The 12,207-nt window shown below is 40.3% G+C and overlaps 1 protein-coding gene across 1 annotated transcript in view; it reads left to right on the forward strand.

Annotated features, from left to right (window-relative positions):
• Positions 1–12,207, forward strand: part of LOC311142326 (NACHT, LRR and PYD domains-containing protein 3-like) — a 385,235-nt gene that overhangs the window by 305,065 nt on the left and 67,963 nt on the right. The window lies entirely within an intron of this gene.

Consider the following 12,207-nt stretch of genomic DNA (forward strand, 5'->3'; position numbering starts at 1 on the left):
TCCCTTTCTCGCTGACCCAGGAAGTGAACTCAAAACCCTCTGAACAATAAAAGGTACTGTTGAAAGTGCTGTCTCTCTCATATTACCTTTGATCAAATGGCGTAGTTCTGCTGATAAAATGTGGAGATTGTCCATGGACCAGTCACTCTTCATAGAGACAGCTGGGTACTGGAGACTCTACTCTCTGGGTCTGGTTGGAGTCTCTGACAGCTGGGTACTGGAGACTCTACTCTCTGGGTCTGGTTGGAGTCTCTGACAGCTGGGTACTGGAGACTCTACTCTCTGGGTCTGGTTGGAGTCTCTGACAGCTGGGTACTGGAGACTCTACTCTCTGGGTCTGGTTGGAGTCTCTGACAGCTGGGTACTGGAGACTCTACTCTCTGGGTCTGGTTGGAGTCTCTGACAGCTGGGTACTGGAGACTCTACTCTCTGGGTCTGGTTGGAGTCTCTGACAGCTGGGTACTGGAGACTCTACTCTCTGGGTCTGGTTGGAGTCTCTGACAGCTGGGTACTGGAGACTCTACTCTCTGGGTCTGGTTGGAGTCTCTGACAGCTGGGTAATGGAGACTCTACTCTCTGGGTCTGTTTGGAGTCTCTGACAGCTGGGTACTGGAGACTCTACTCTCTGGGTCTGGTTGGAGTCTCTGACAGCTGGGTACTGGAGACTCTACTCTCTGTGTCTGGTTGGAGTCTCTGACAGCTGGGTACTGGAGACTACTCTCTGGGTCTGGTTGGAGTCTCTGACAGCTGGGTACTGGAGACTCTACTCTCTGGGTCTGGTTGGAGTCTCTGACAGCTGGGTACTGGAGACTCTACTCTCTGGGTCTGGTTGGAGTCTCTGACAGCTGGGTACTGGAGACTCTACTCTCTGGGTCTGGTTGGAGTCTCTGACAGCTGGGTACTGGAGACTCTACTCTCTGGGTCTGGTTGGAGTCTCTGACAGCTGGGTACTGGAGACTCTACTCTCTGGGTCTGGTTGGAGTCTCTGACAGCTGGGTACTGGAGACTCTACTCTCTGGGTCTGGTTGGAGTCTCTGACAGCTGGGTACTGGAGACTCTACTCTCTGGGTCTGGTTGGAGTCTCTGACAGCTGGGTACTGGAGACTCTACTCTCTGGGTCTGGTTGGAGTCTCTGACAGCTGGGTACTGGAGACTCTACTCTCTGGGTCTGGTTGGAGTCTCTGACAGCTGGGTACTGGAGACTCTACTCTCTGGGTCTGGTTGGAGTCTCTGACAGCTGGGTAATGGAGACTCTACTCTCTGGGTCTGTTTGGAGTCTCTGACAGCTGGGTACTGGAGACTCTACTCTCTGGGTCTGGTTGGAGTCTCTGACAGCTGGGTACTGGAGACTCTACTCTCTGTGTCTGGTTGGAGTCTCTGACAGCTGGGTACTGGAGACTACTCTCTGGGTCTGGTTGGAGTCTCTGACAGCTGGGTACTGGAGACTCTACTCTCTGGGTCTGGTTGGAGTCTCTGACAGCTGGGTACTGGAGACTCTACTCTCTGGGTCTGGTTGGAGTCTCTGACAGCTGGGTACTGGAGACTCTACTCTCTGGGTCTGGTTGGAGTCTCTGACAGCTGGGTACTGGAGACTCTACTCTCTGGGTCTGGTTGGAGTCTCTGACAGCTGGGTACTGGAGACTCTACTCTCTGGGTCTGGTTGGAGTCTCTGACAGCTGGGTACTGGACACTCTACTCTCTGGGTCTGGTTGGAGTCTCTGACAGCTGGGTACTGGAGACTCTACTCTCTGGGTCTGGTTGGAGTCTCTGACAGCTGGGTAATGGAGACTCTACTCTCTGGGTCTGTTTGGAGTCTCTGACAGCTGGGTACTGGAGACTCTACTCTCTGGGTCTGGTTGGAGTCTCTGACAGCTGGGTACTGGAGACTCTACTCTCTGTGTCTGGTTGGAGTCTCTGACAGCTGGGTACTGGAGACTCTGCTCTCTGGGTCTGGTTGGAGTCTCTGACAGCTGGGTACTGGAGACTCTACTCTCTGGGTCTGGTTGGAGTCTCCGACAGCTGGGTACTGGAGACTACTCTCTGGGTCTGGTTGGAGTCTCTGACAGCTGGGTACTGGAGACTCTACTCTCTGGGTCTGGTTGGAGTCTCTGACAGCTGGGTACTGGAGACTCTACTCTCTGGGTCTGGTTGGAGTCTCTGACAGCTGGGTATTTTTCCCCCATAATATTTTCAAATCAAATCAAATTTGCCACAAGTACAATATTTCCACAACGTATTTTTGTTTGTTATTAAACCCCATAGTATTTCATTCAGTAATGTTGATCAGTAGTATTAGAAATCACCCTGGATCATTATTAAACCCCATAGTATTTCATACAGTAATGATGATCAGTAGTATTAGAAATCACCCTGGATCATTATTAAACCAAACAGTATTTCATACAGTAATGATGATCAGTAGTATCAGAAATCACCCTGGATCATTATTAAACCCCATAGTATTTCATACAGTAATGATGATCAGTAGTATGAGAAATCACCCTGGATCATTATTAAACCCCATAGTATTTCATACAGTAATGTTGATCAGTAGTATCAGAAATCACCCTGGATCATTATTAAACCCCATAGTATTTCATACAGTAATGTTGATCAGCAGTATTAGAAATCACCCTGGATCATTATTAAACCCCATAGTATTTCATACAGTAATGATGATCAGTAGTATGAGAAATCACCCTGGATCATTATTAAACCCCATAGTATTTCATACAGTAATGATGATCAGTAGTATGAGAAATCACCCTGGATCATTATTAAACCCCATAGTATTTCATACAGTAATGATGATCAGTAGTATCAGAAATCACCCTGGATCATTATTAAAACCCATAGTATTTCATACAGTAATGATGATCAGTAGTATGAGAAATCACCCTGGATCATTATTAAACCCCATAGTATTTCATACAGTAATGATGATCAGTAGTATGAGAAATCACCCTGGATCATTATTAAACCCCATAGTATTTCATACAGTAATGATGATCAGTAGTATCAGAAATCACCCTGGATCATTATTAAACCCCATAGTATTTCATACAGTAATGATGATCAGTAGTATCAGAAATCACCCTGGATCATTATTAAACCCCATAGTATTTCATACAGTAATGATGATCAGTAGTATCAGAAATCACCCTGGATCATTATTAAACCCCATAGTATTTCATACAGTAATGATGATCAGTAGTATTAGAAATCACCCTGGATCATTATTAAACCCCATAGTATTTCATACAGTAATGATGATCAGTAGTATGAGAAATCACCCTGGATCATTATTAAACCCCATAGTATTTCATACAGTAATGATGATCAGTAGTATCAGAAATCACCCTGGATCATTCATCATGTCAGACATTTCCCTCAATTTCTCCCCATATGGAACTGCTGATGTAAAAGGGCTTCATAAATAAATGATTGATATAACGTTGAACTCCCAACCTCCCAACCAGACTACAGTCTGTTACATTCTCACATTCTCCACAGATCTGGGAGGAATTCCCCTTTTACAACCTATAATGTATGGCAATAATCTTACTTTGGGTCAAAGGGCATTGGTCCACTGATAACATTGAGAGGATTGTACATGGACCAGTCATAGACAGACAGCTGGGTACTGGAGACTGCTCTCTGGGTCTGGGGGTTGGCAGTGCCCCCCTCCTCTCTCTCCTCAGACACTCATCTTAGGAGTGGGTTCCAACTTCCAGAATTACAGTGTGATAAAAAGACTCACACACCATTTAGGAGACACACACTTCCTTGATTAAACATATACTTACTAGAGTTTACAGGACATCCTGCTCTGTCCTCTCTCCAGTTTAGAGTTTATAGGATATCCTGCTCTGTCCTCTCCAGTTTAGAGTTTATAGGATATCCTGCTCTGTCCTCTCTCCAGTTGAGAGTTTATAGGATATCCTGCTCTGTCCTCTCTCCAGTTTAGAGTTTATAGAATATCCTGCTCTGTCCTCTCTCCAGTTTAGAGTTTATAGGATATCCTGCTCTGTCCTCTCTCCAGTTTAGAGTTTATAGGATATCCTGCTCTGTCCTCTCTCCAGTTTATAGTTTATAGGATTTCCTGCTCTGTCCTCTCTCCAGTTTAGAGTTTATAGGATATCCTGATCTGTCCTCTCTCCAGTTTAGAGTTATAGAATATCCTGCTCTTTCATCTAAAAATATGTAATGGCTGGACAAGAACAAATATACTTTTATATAGGTATGCTTTCTACACACCATGAGGATAAACCATTAACCATGAGGTGTAGCTAACTGTTTTCTTTACTGACAACTGGGGTTAGAGACAGACAGAGACTGAGAGAGACACAGACATCAAATACTCGTGATCTTTGACCTTCCACCATTTCAGGCTTTTTTCACAGAAATTGCATGGTAACACTTTATATGGCAGATGATAGGCATTAAAATCCATTCATAAAGCCCTTGACCATTTTAAATAATAGTATTTACATTTTCGTCATTTAATATACGCTCTTATCCAAAGATACTCAAGGGCACATCTACCGTTTTTTTACCTAGTCAGCTCAGGGTTTCGAACCAGCAACCTTTTGGTTACTGGTCCAACACCCTTATCCGCTAGGCTACCTGCCACCAGTGTATGATGGGCATCTTACAACAACTATAGCTGACATTATTGTGGTCATGTTAAGTATTTAGTTTTTTATTGGCATCCCCAAATAGACGTTGCCAAGGCAATCATTTTTTTTATTTTTTTTTTATTCAGGCTGCAAAGTAAGGATCCTAACAGGGATTGTTGATGAATGATGTTGGTAGAATGTATACATTGGGATAGTAGTAAGGATCCTACCAGGGATTATTTATGTATGATGTTGGTAGAATGTATACATTGGGATAGTAGTAAGGATCCTACCAGGGATTATTGATGTATGATGTTGGTAGAATGTATACATTGGGATAGTAGTAAGGATCCTACCAGGGATTATTTATGTATGATGTTGGTAGAATGTATACATTGGGATAGTAGTAAGGATCCTACCAGGGATTATTGATGTATGCTGTTGGTAGAATGTATACATTGGGATAGTAGTAAGGATCCTACCAGGGATTATTTATGTATGATGTTGGTAGAATGTATACATTGGGATAGTAGTAAGGATCCTACCAGGGATTATTGATGTATGATGTTGGTAGAATGTATACATTGGGATAGTAGTAAGGATCCTACCAGGGATTATTTATGTATGATGTTGGTAGAATGTATACATTGGGATAGTAGTAAGGATCCTACCAGGGATTATTGATGTATGATGTTGGTAGAATGTATACATTGGGATAGTAGTAAGGATCCTACCAGGGATTAAAATGGTATGATGTTGGTAGAATGTATACATTGGGATAGTAGTAAGGATCCTACCAGGGATTATTGATGTATGATGTTGGTAGAATGTATACATTGGGATAGTAGTAAGGATCCTACCAGGGATTATTGATGTATGATGTTGGTAGAATGTATACATTGGGATAGTAGTAAGGATCCTACCAGGGATTATTTATGTATGATGTTGGTAGAATGTATACATTGGGATAGTAATAAGGATCCTACCAGGGATTATTTATGTATGATGTTGGTAGAATGTATACATTGGGATAGTAGTAAGGATCCTACCAGGGATTATTGATGTATGATGTTGGTAGAATGTATACATTGGGATAGTAGTAAGGATCCTACCAGGGATTATTTATGTATGATGTTGGTAGAATGTATACATTGGGATAGTAGTAAGGATCCTACCAGGGATTATTTATGTATGATGTTGGTAGAATGTATACTTTGGGATAGTAGTAAGGATCCTACCAGTGATTATGTATGTATGATGTTGGTAGAATGTATACATTGGGATAGTAGTAAGGATCCTACCAGGGATTATTGATGTATGATGTTGGTAGAATGTATACATTGGGATAGTAGTAAGGATCCTACCAGGGTTTATTCATGTATGATGTTGGTAGAATGTATACATTGGGATAGTAGTAAGGATCCTACCAGGGATTATTTATGTATGATGTTGGTAGAATGTATAAATTGGGATGGTAGTAAGAGGCCGGTGGGTAAATGACTGAGATTCAAGCCTCCCGTCAGTTAGGGAGATTTGTTTCTTTATTGTGTGTTTAGTTGTACCTTTACCTTCCTGTAGTCGCTCATTTGGAAGGATTCTGTATGTAGGAATTGTCTAATATCCCTCCCAATGTGTTTTCGCAAGGGAGGTATTGAACGGGGGTGTCGATTTTGACCGCTACCTTTTTGAGAAAAAAAGTATTACTTGTTAAACAATCTCTTTCTCTGAGCAATTGTATTAGTATAAAATCATTTAATTTAATATTTTAACTTCTAAGTTAGAGATATGTTGAAACTGGATCCGTCATAATGATTCAACATTTTATAGTATGCCATGGCCTTTACTGGCCAAAGGTTAAACTACTGTTCTGTTAATGCTATACTATGGTGTTGAGTCACTGGACTTTGACCAGATATTATTGCATCCAAAGATCAACTGTACCTAGAACACAGATACAGAGCCACTTGTCATCAGGAAGGTGCTCTCTCAGCACAACGGAAAATATCTCAATGACTTGACATGTTCTGGTTGTGAATACAGGCTGCAAGGTAAGACTCTTCCAAGGGATTATTGTAAAGTGTGTAGGGAAATTAAATATATGGTGTTATTATAGTATAGAGAATGACAGTAAAACACTCAGATCTAACAGTCCATTGCACCTGGGACAGGTACGTGACAGTTCAATCATACAAAATGGCGCTAACTGGGCGTAGGCAAGTCAGATTCAAAAACATATTGTTGTTCATATCTCGTATTATATGATTCGTATATCGTGGTTATTTTACAATTTGTAAAAATTTTAATGTATCATAGTTCTAAATCATCTTTCAGAATATCAGAACATTTGTTGTTTTCTAAATTACAATGAGCTCCTGCTTCCTGTGTAATTTGGTATGAAACTTGAACGTACTTTTCTTAACATTGATATTATGAATTAAATTAAATAATATCATAATTATAGCAGACCTGTTGAACAAAGCAACACACTAGAATGAGTGGAATTATTACAAGAGAAAGTGAGACATTATTATCATTTTTATTTTATTTTATTTTAGTTTTAGATCAGCTTTAATATTTCAGATAGATTGTAACTTCCATCAATCCCCCATTATTATTATTATTACTATTATTATTATTAGTTCCACTACATGGAGAAAAGGTTAACAATATCAGTCATGACATTTACGTCATTTAGCAGACGCTCTTATCCAGAGCGACTTACATGAGCAATTAGGGTTAAGTGCCTTGCTTAAGGGCACATCGACAGATTTTTCACCTAGTCGGCTCGGGGATTAGAACCAGCTACCTTTCGGTTACTGGCACGACGCTCTTACCCACTAAGCTACCTGCTCACTAAACTACGTGTTGATGTGATTGCATTAAATCACCTGACTGTTTGGACGTGTCTGTTAGTAAATGTTTTATTTCTAAGAGATAATGAATAAAATAGAACAATTGACCTTCAATAATTAGTTGTCACTGTGTTAACCACAACCAAACTGTTGGATCTCTGTTTAGGGGTCAGTGCTCTAAAATGAGTCTCTCTGGGGAGAGAGAGGAGGGGGGCTCTGCCTCTAAAATGAGTCTCTCTGGGGAGAGAGAGGAGGGGGTCCCTGCCTCTAAAACAAGTCTCTCTGGGGGACATGACACCAAAGCTAAGAGGTGAGATGACAATGTTGTTTAAGAATTTATAAGGAGTTTATTTCTAAAACGTTATATCCACAATTTTTTCACGTTTGTTATTTTACATCAGAAATGATTGCTTATGGGTACCTTCATGTGCGTGTAAAATATTGTTGTTCTAAGATTTTAATTAATATATTTTTGCGTATTAATTTTTGTTAAGCAAAACGCTATATAGCTGGAATGAAATGTTTGTATCCTGTATATTTGACTGTGATATGTGGATGTCTCACCAGCACACACACACACACACACACACAGACACACACACAGACACGTACCCACATCTTTACCACATACACACACACATCTATAGAAGTTTTGCATGACACAATCATTTATCCTACTCTTAGTTATTGTCTAATATGATGTCATGCAGAACCTTATTGTTTTTACTAATTCTGATCGTTGTTACAAGTGGAATTTTGACAATACTACCGTCAAATCAACACACTCTTCACTCCTGTTTTAACCAAAAAGGGTTCTATCGCTTGCTTAATATATGGAACCACTAAAAGTTCTACATAGAAACCTTTTATAGGGTTCTTTAATCAGAACTCTAGAGGTTCTTCTTCACTGAACCAAAATGGTTCCATATAGAACCCTGCATGGTGCCATTTATGAATTATGGCTACTACTATTAAATAGGAATATTTTTTGCTCAGAATATAATTTATAGGAAAATAGGAATGGTTGAAAAATCCCAATAGTCATTAAAAATTATCCTTAGAAATAGCAGTGCTGGGGGTTTGGAAAGCCATAGTCAGTCAATCAACAATATAATAATACTCTTATGAAAAATATTGATCTTTAATTTAGTCTGTGGATACTATGTGACTAGAAAGGTTAAACATGCATGTAAGAAATCACAGCACAGTTGAAAAAAATATGGCAGGTGGAAATCAAAAGAGGATGTTCTACGGAGATAGGTGGGCGGGGCTGAGAGTAGCAGAGGGGTGGGATTAAAAAATATAATGATCGGTAATAGTCATTACTGTAAACACTATAGATATCTGAGTACTATCTATCCAAAATGTAATGTGTATAATTAATTATTATTATTATATATATAAAAAAGTAATTACTGTGTATGAAAGTATTGTATGGGGGGTAGAATTTATCTTCGTTATATTCAAACACACTGGTGGCCAGGGAGGCATCTCTTTGTTCGAACGATGGCCCAACTCTGGCTGACTTCTTTACAATACAATACATTACAATACAGTAGAACTTTGTCCATTAGTTCCAGCAAACAACAAAAATGTATTTTCTGCTCCGTTCATAACCCCCCCAAACAGCAGACCTCACACATACAGTTGAGACCAGCACAGGTTCAAGCTGCAGTGCAGCGCCCCTGGATGGAGAGCATGTTGTGGGGTTAAGGGCCTTGCTCAAGGGCCCAACGAAAGGTGATTGTTTTGAGTATGTGAACCCATTAGCTCTCCAGGGGTCAGATCAATTCCGCCCGTTCTTTCCAGCGCCCGGCCCGGGATTCAAACTGGACACTTTTCGGCCACTGGTCCAACGCCTGCCACAGCTCCAACATATTTGCCGCTGGGCGAAAACCTGAGTTAATATTCAGAAATAAGCATGAGTTAATCTGCCAAAATGAAGACAAAATGTTATGCAGACATCATTATTATGATAACATACATGCAGTTGTCATCAGCAGCAGCCACAAGAGAGAGCCTCTGATAGTTCTGGGTAACTGCCAGACTGAGCAAAACATAGATAGTGTGTTAAAAGTCATGTAATGATTAAATAGGCTATTGAATCACCAACACTTATTATACATAATTATTATACAGAAATCATTGCCAAAAGCTGAAGAGAAACTGTTGCATGTAGGTCTATATTATTTATGGATTGATCATATAGAAATATAGAAACATTATTTTAACTACTCCAAAGCAATTTCATGTGGTGCAGGAACCACTGACTCGCTGCATTATTCTATAGTATTATCAAGACACCTGCTGTTAATTCTTAACTGGTTAGGACAGCTCATGAGGTGTCCTAAATATCTACCGACTAGAGACTTCATGCATAGCTTTAATTTATACCCATAAGAGTAGAATGGCTGATACAACACTTATACCAATTTTCTACTCTGAGACGCTTTTTTGGATATGGGCCCAGATCTCAAAATATTGTTATAAAAAAACTTTGAATGTTTGTTTTACATATAAAAAAATAAAAAAATGCATTTGTAAGCCACTGTAAAGACTGGGTTTAGTTTATTGTGTGGCTCTGCTCATGTCCGCGTTCTGGAACTGCCCGCGTCCACGTACAGAACTGTCCACGTCAACGTACGGTTTGGCGCCAAGCATATTGTCCAGTTACGCGCAGAGTGGTCTGAGGTGATGTTGGGGAACAACGACAGAGTTCGTTACAGTGTTGAGATGCCGAAGTTTATTGTTCAATTAGCTTTTTTGCGTAATGGTCAGTGACAGTATGAGTGTAGCCAGATCCTTTTCACTCGCTATCCTTGTTTCATCTTGTCGTTCACCGGATTCGTCATCATCCTCGAGGGACAGACGAACGACCTGCTAGTTAGCCAAGCTAGTCGGTACAGCTAGCTAAGCTAGCTACTCTACCAGCAGCATCCTAGTTATCCTAGCTACCACTACATCATCACCGGCTGCCTGCATTTCTTGTGGACCGATGGAGCTCCCTGGTTGTTTCTTCCACCTGTTAAATACGGTGGAGGGCTTCTCCCTCTCTCATTGACGGATGCTAGCTACCAACCATCCCTCTGTCCGGTTCTCCTCTTCACTAGATGGACGGTAACTTTAGTGTTTAACCCCTCTGTGTCCAAGGACTGAACCTTTTGAATATTATTTTCGGGGCGCCTCAAGTTACATTTTTTACAATGTTTATTGCTGATAAAATTAGTTCATTGCATCCGCCATGGAGCCCAGTTTCATAATATTACCTTCTATCCCTGGTTATGAAGTAATCGCGAAAAAACAGGCCTTATGTTTGGGCATTTTTCACCCTACCAGCTCCTATTAGTTCTATTGAGCTCCGTGACACCGACTCGCCTTCAGAACGTTCTATTCCCAGCCCATTGTTTTGCGTCACAATGCCAGCTTCACTATTGTTATCAATGAGACCTGCCTGCGTTAACCCTGTAGGTTTACCTCAGGTAACTTATTATTAACAAGGTTACGGTTACTTGGTGAGCGCGCTCAATGTTAACCTGAGTACATGTTGTGGTGAGCCACATAAGAGGTGTTGTCTGTCGCAAAGCCATCAAATGTTAAACAATTTCTGGTCATGGTTAAACATATTTGTTTTAAGAAAAAAGTGTACAATCTAAACAAAACGCATGTCCCTGTCCTCTTTTTCAATATGTGGCAGATTTAAACAGCCAGAAGACATTTTTTAATTAAGAAATAAAAAACATTCTGATTTCTTGTTGTTTCTAAAAGGCTGCTGGGTAATTTGATATGCATCGAAATCTTTGTTCGTGGCATCAAATTGAGCGAATGCTGCGCAGGTTCACTGAGTTGCAAACCAAATGGGTATAATGGGGTGATTGTTGTCCAATCGAGTGGTCTAGCTAATGGATTTGTAGATCTGACGCAGTTGCTACCTCAGATTATGAGCCTAGCAAGTGTCATATAGCTCAGTTGGTACAGCATGGCGCTTGCAACACCAGGGTTGTGGGTTCGTTTCCCACGGGGGGCCAGTATGAAAATGTATGCACTCACTAACTGTAAGTCGCTCTGGATAAGAGCGTCTGCTAAAATGTAAAATGTAAATGTAAAATATTTCATGAATGAGTTATGTAGTACCCACATATGGCCAAAGGGAGGAGCAAGAGTGCTATAAACCCATACAGTTTTTTGCCATAAAAACCCTAAACCTAACAATCAATCAAATGTATTTATAAAGCCCTTTTACACCAGCAGATGTCACAAAGTGCTATACAGAAACTCTTACCCTACTTATAACCTATTTTAGCCGTAACCCCTAATTCTAGGGTAGGGTAGCCTAGAACACTTTTAGAAACTATTTTAGTAATAATATTATCTTAGTAAATACAATTATAGTATTAAATAGTGTTTTGATTATTTTGTTGTTATTTTATTATATGTATAATAGCAAGACAGAACACTTGATAAATAAGACACATTCGTTTTATTTTTCAAATGTGGTTTGAATTGGGTGACCTAGTAACCTCTGTGTGAAAGTCCAGCAATTGGCGTGGGGCAGGTTTGAGACTGATCTAATACACTTTATTTCTCAGCTGCCTCACCAATGTCTGTACATGAATTAATAACTTTTAATTGCTAATTATTTCCAATAGATGGCAGCATAAGACCACGAAGCATCAGTTATAGGCTACAAGCAGCAATATGATTGACATAAAATAGCATGCAACCAAATACTATATGTC

The sequence above is a fragment of the Coregonus lavaretus genome, assembly GCF_964263955.1.
Source record: "Coregonus lavaretus genome assembly, chromosome: 2".
NCBI classification, from domain to species: Eukaryota; Metazoa; Chordata; class Actinopteri; order Salmoniformes; family Salmonidae; genus Coregonus; species Coregonus lavaretus.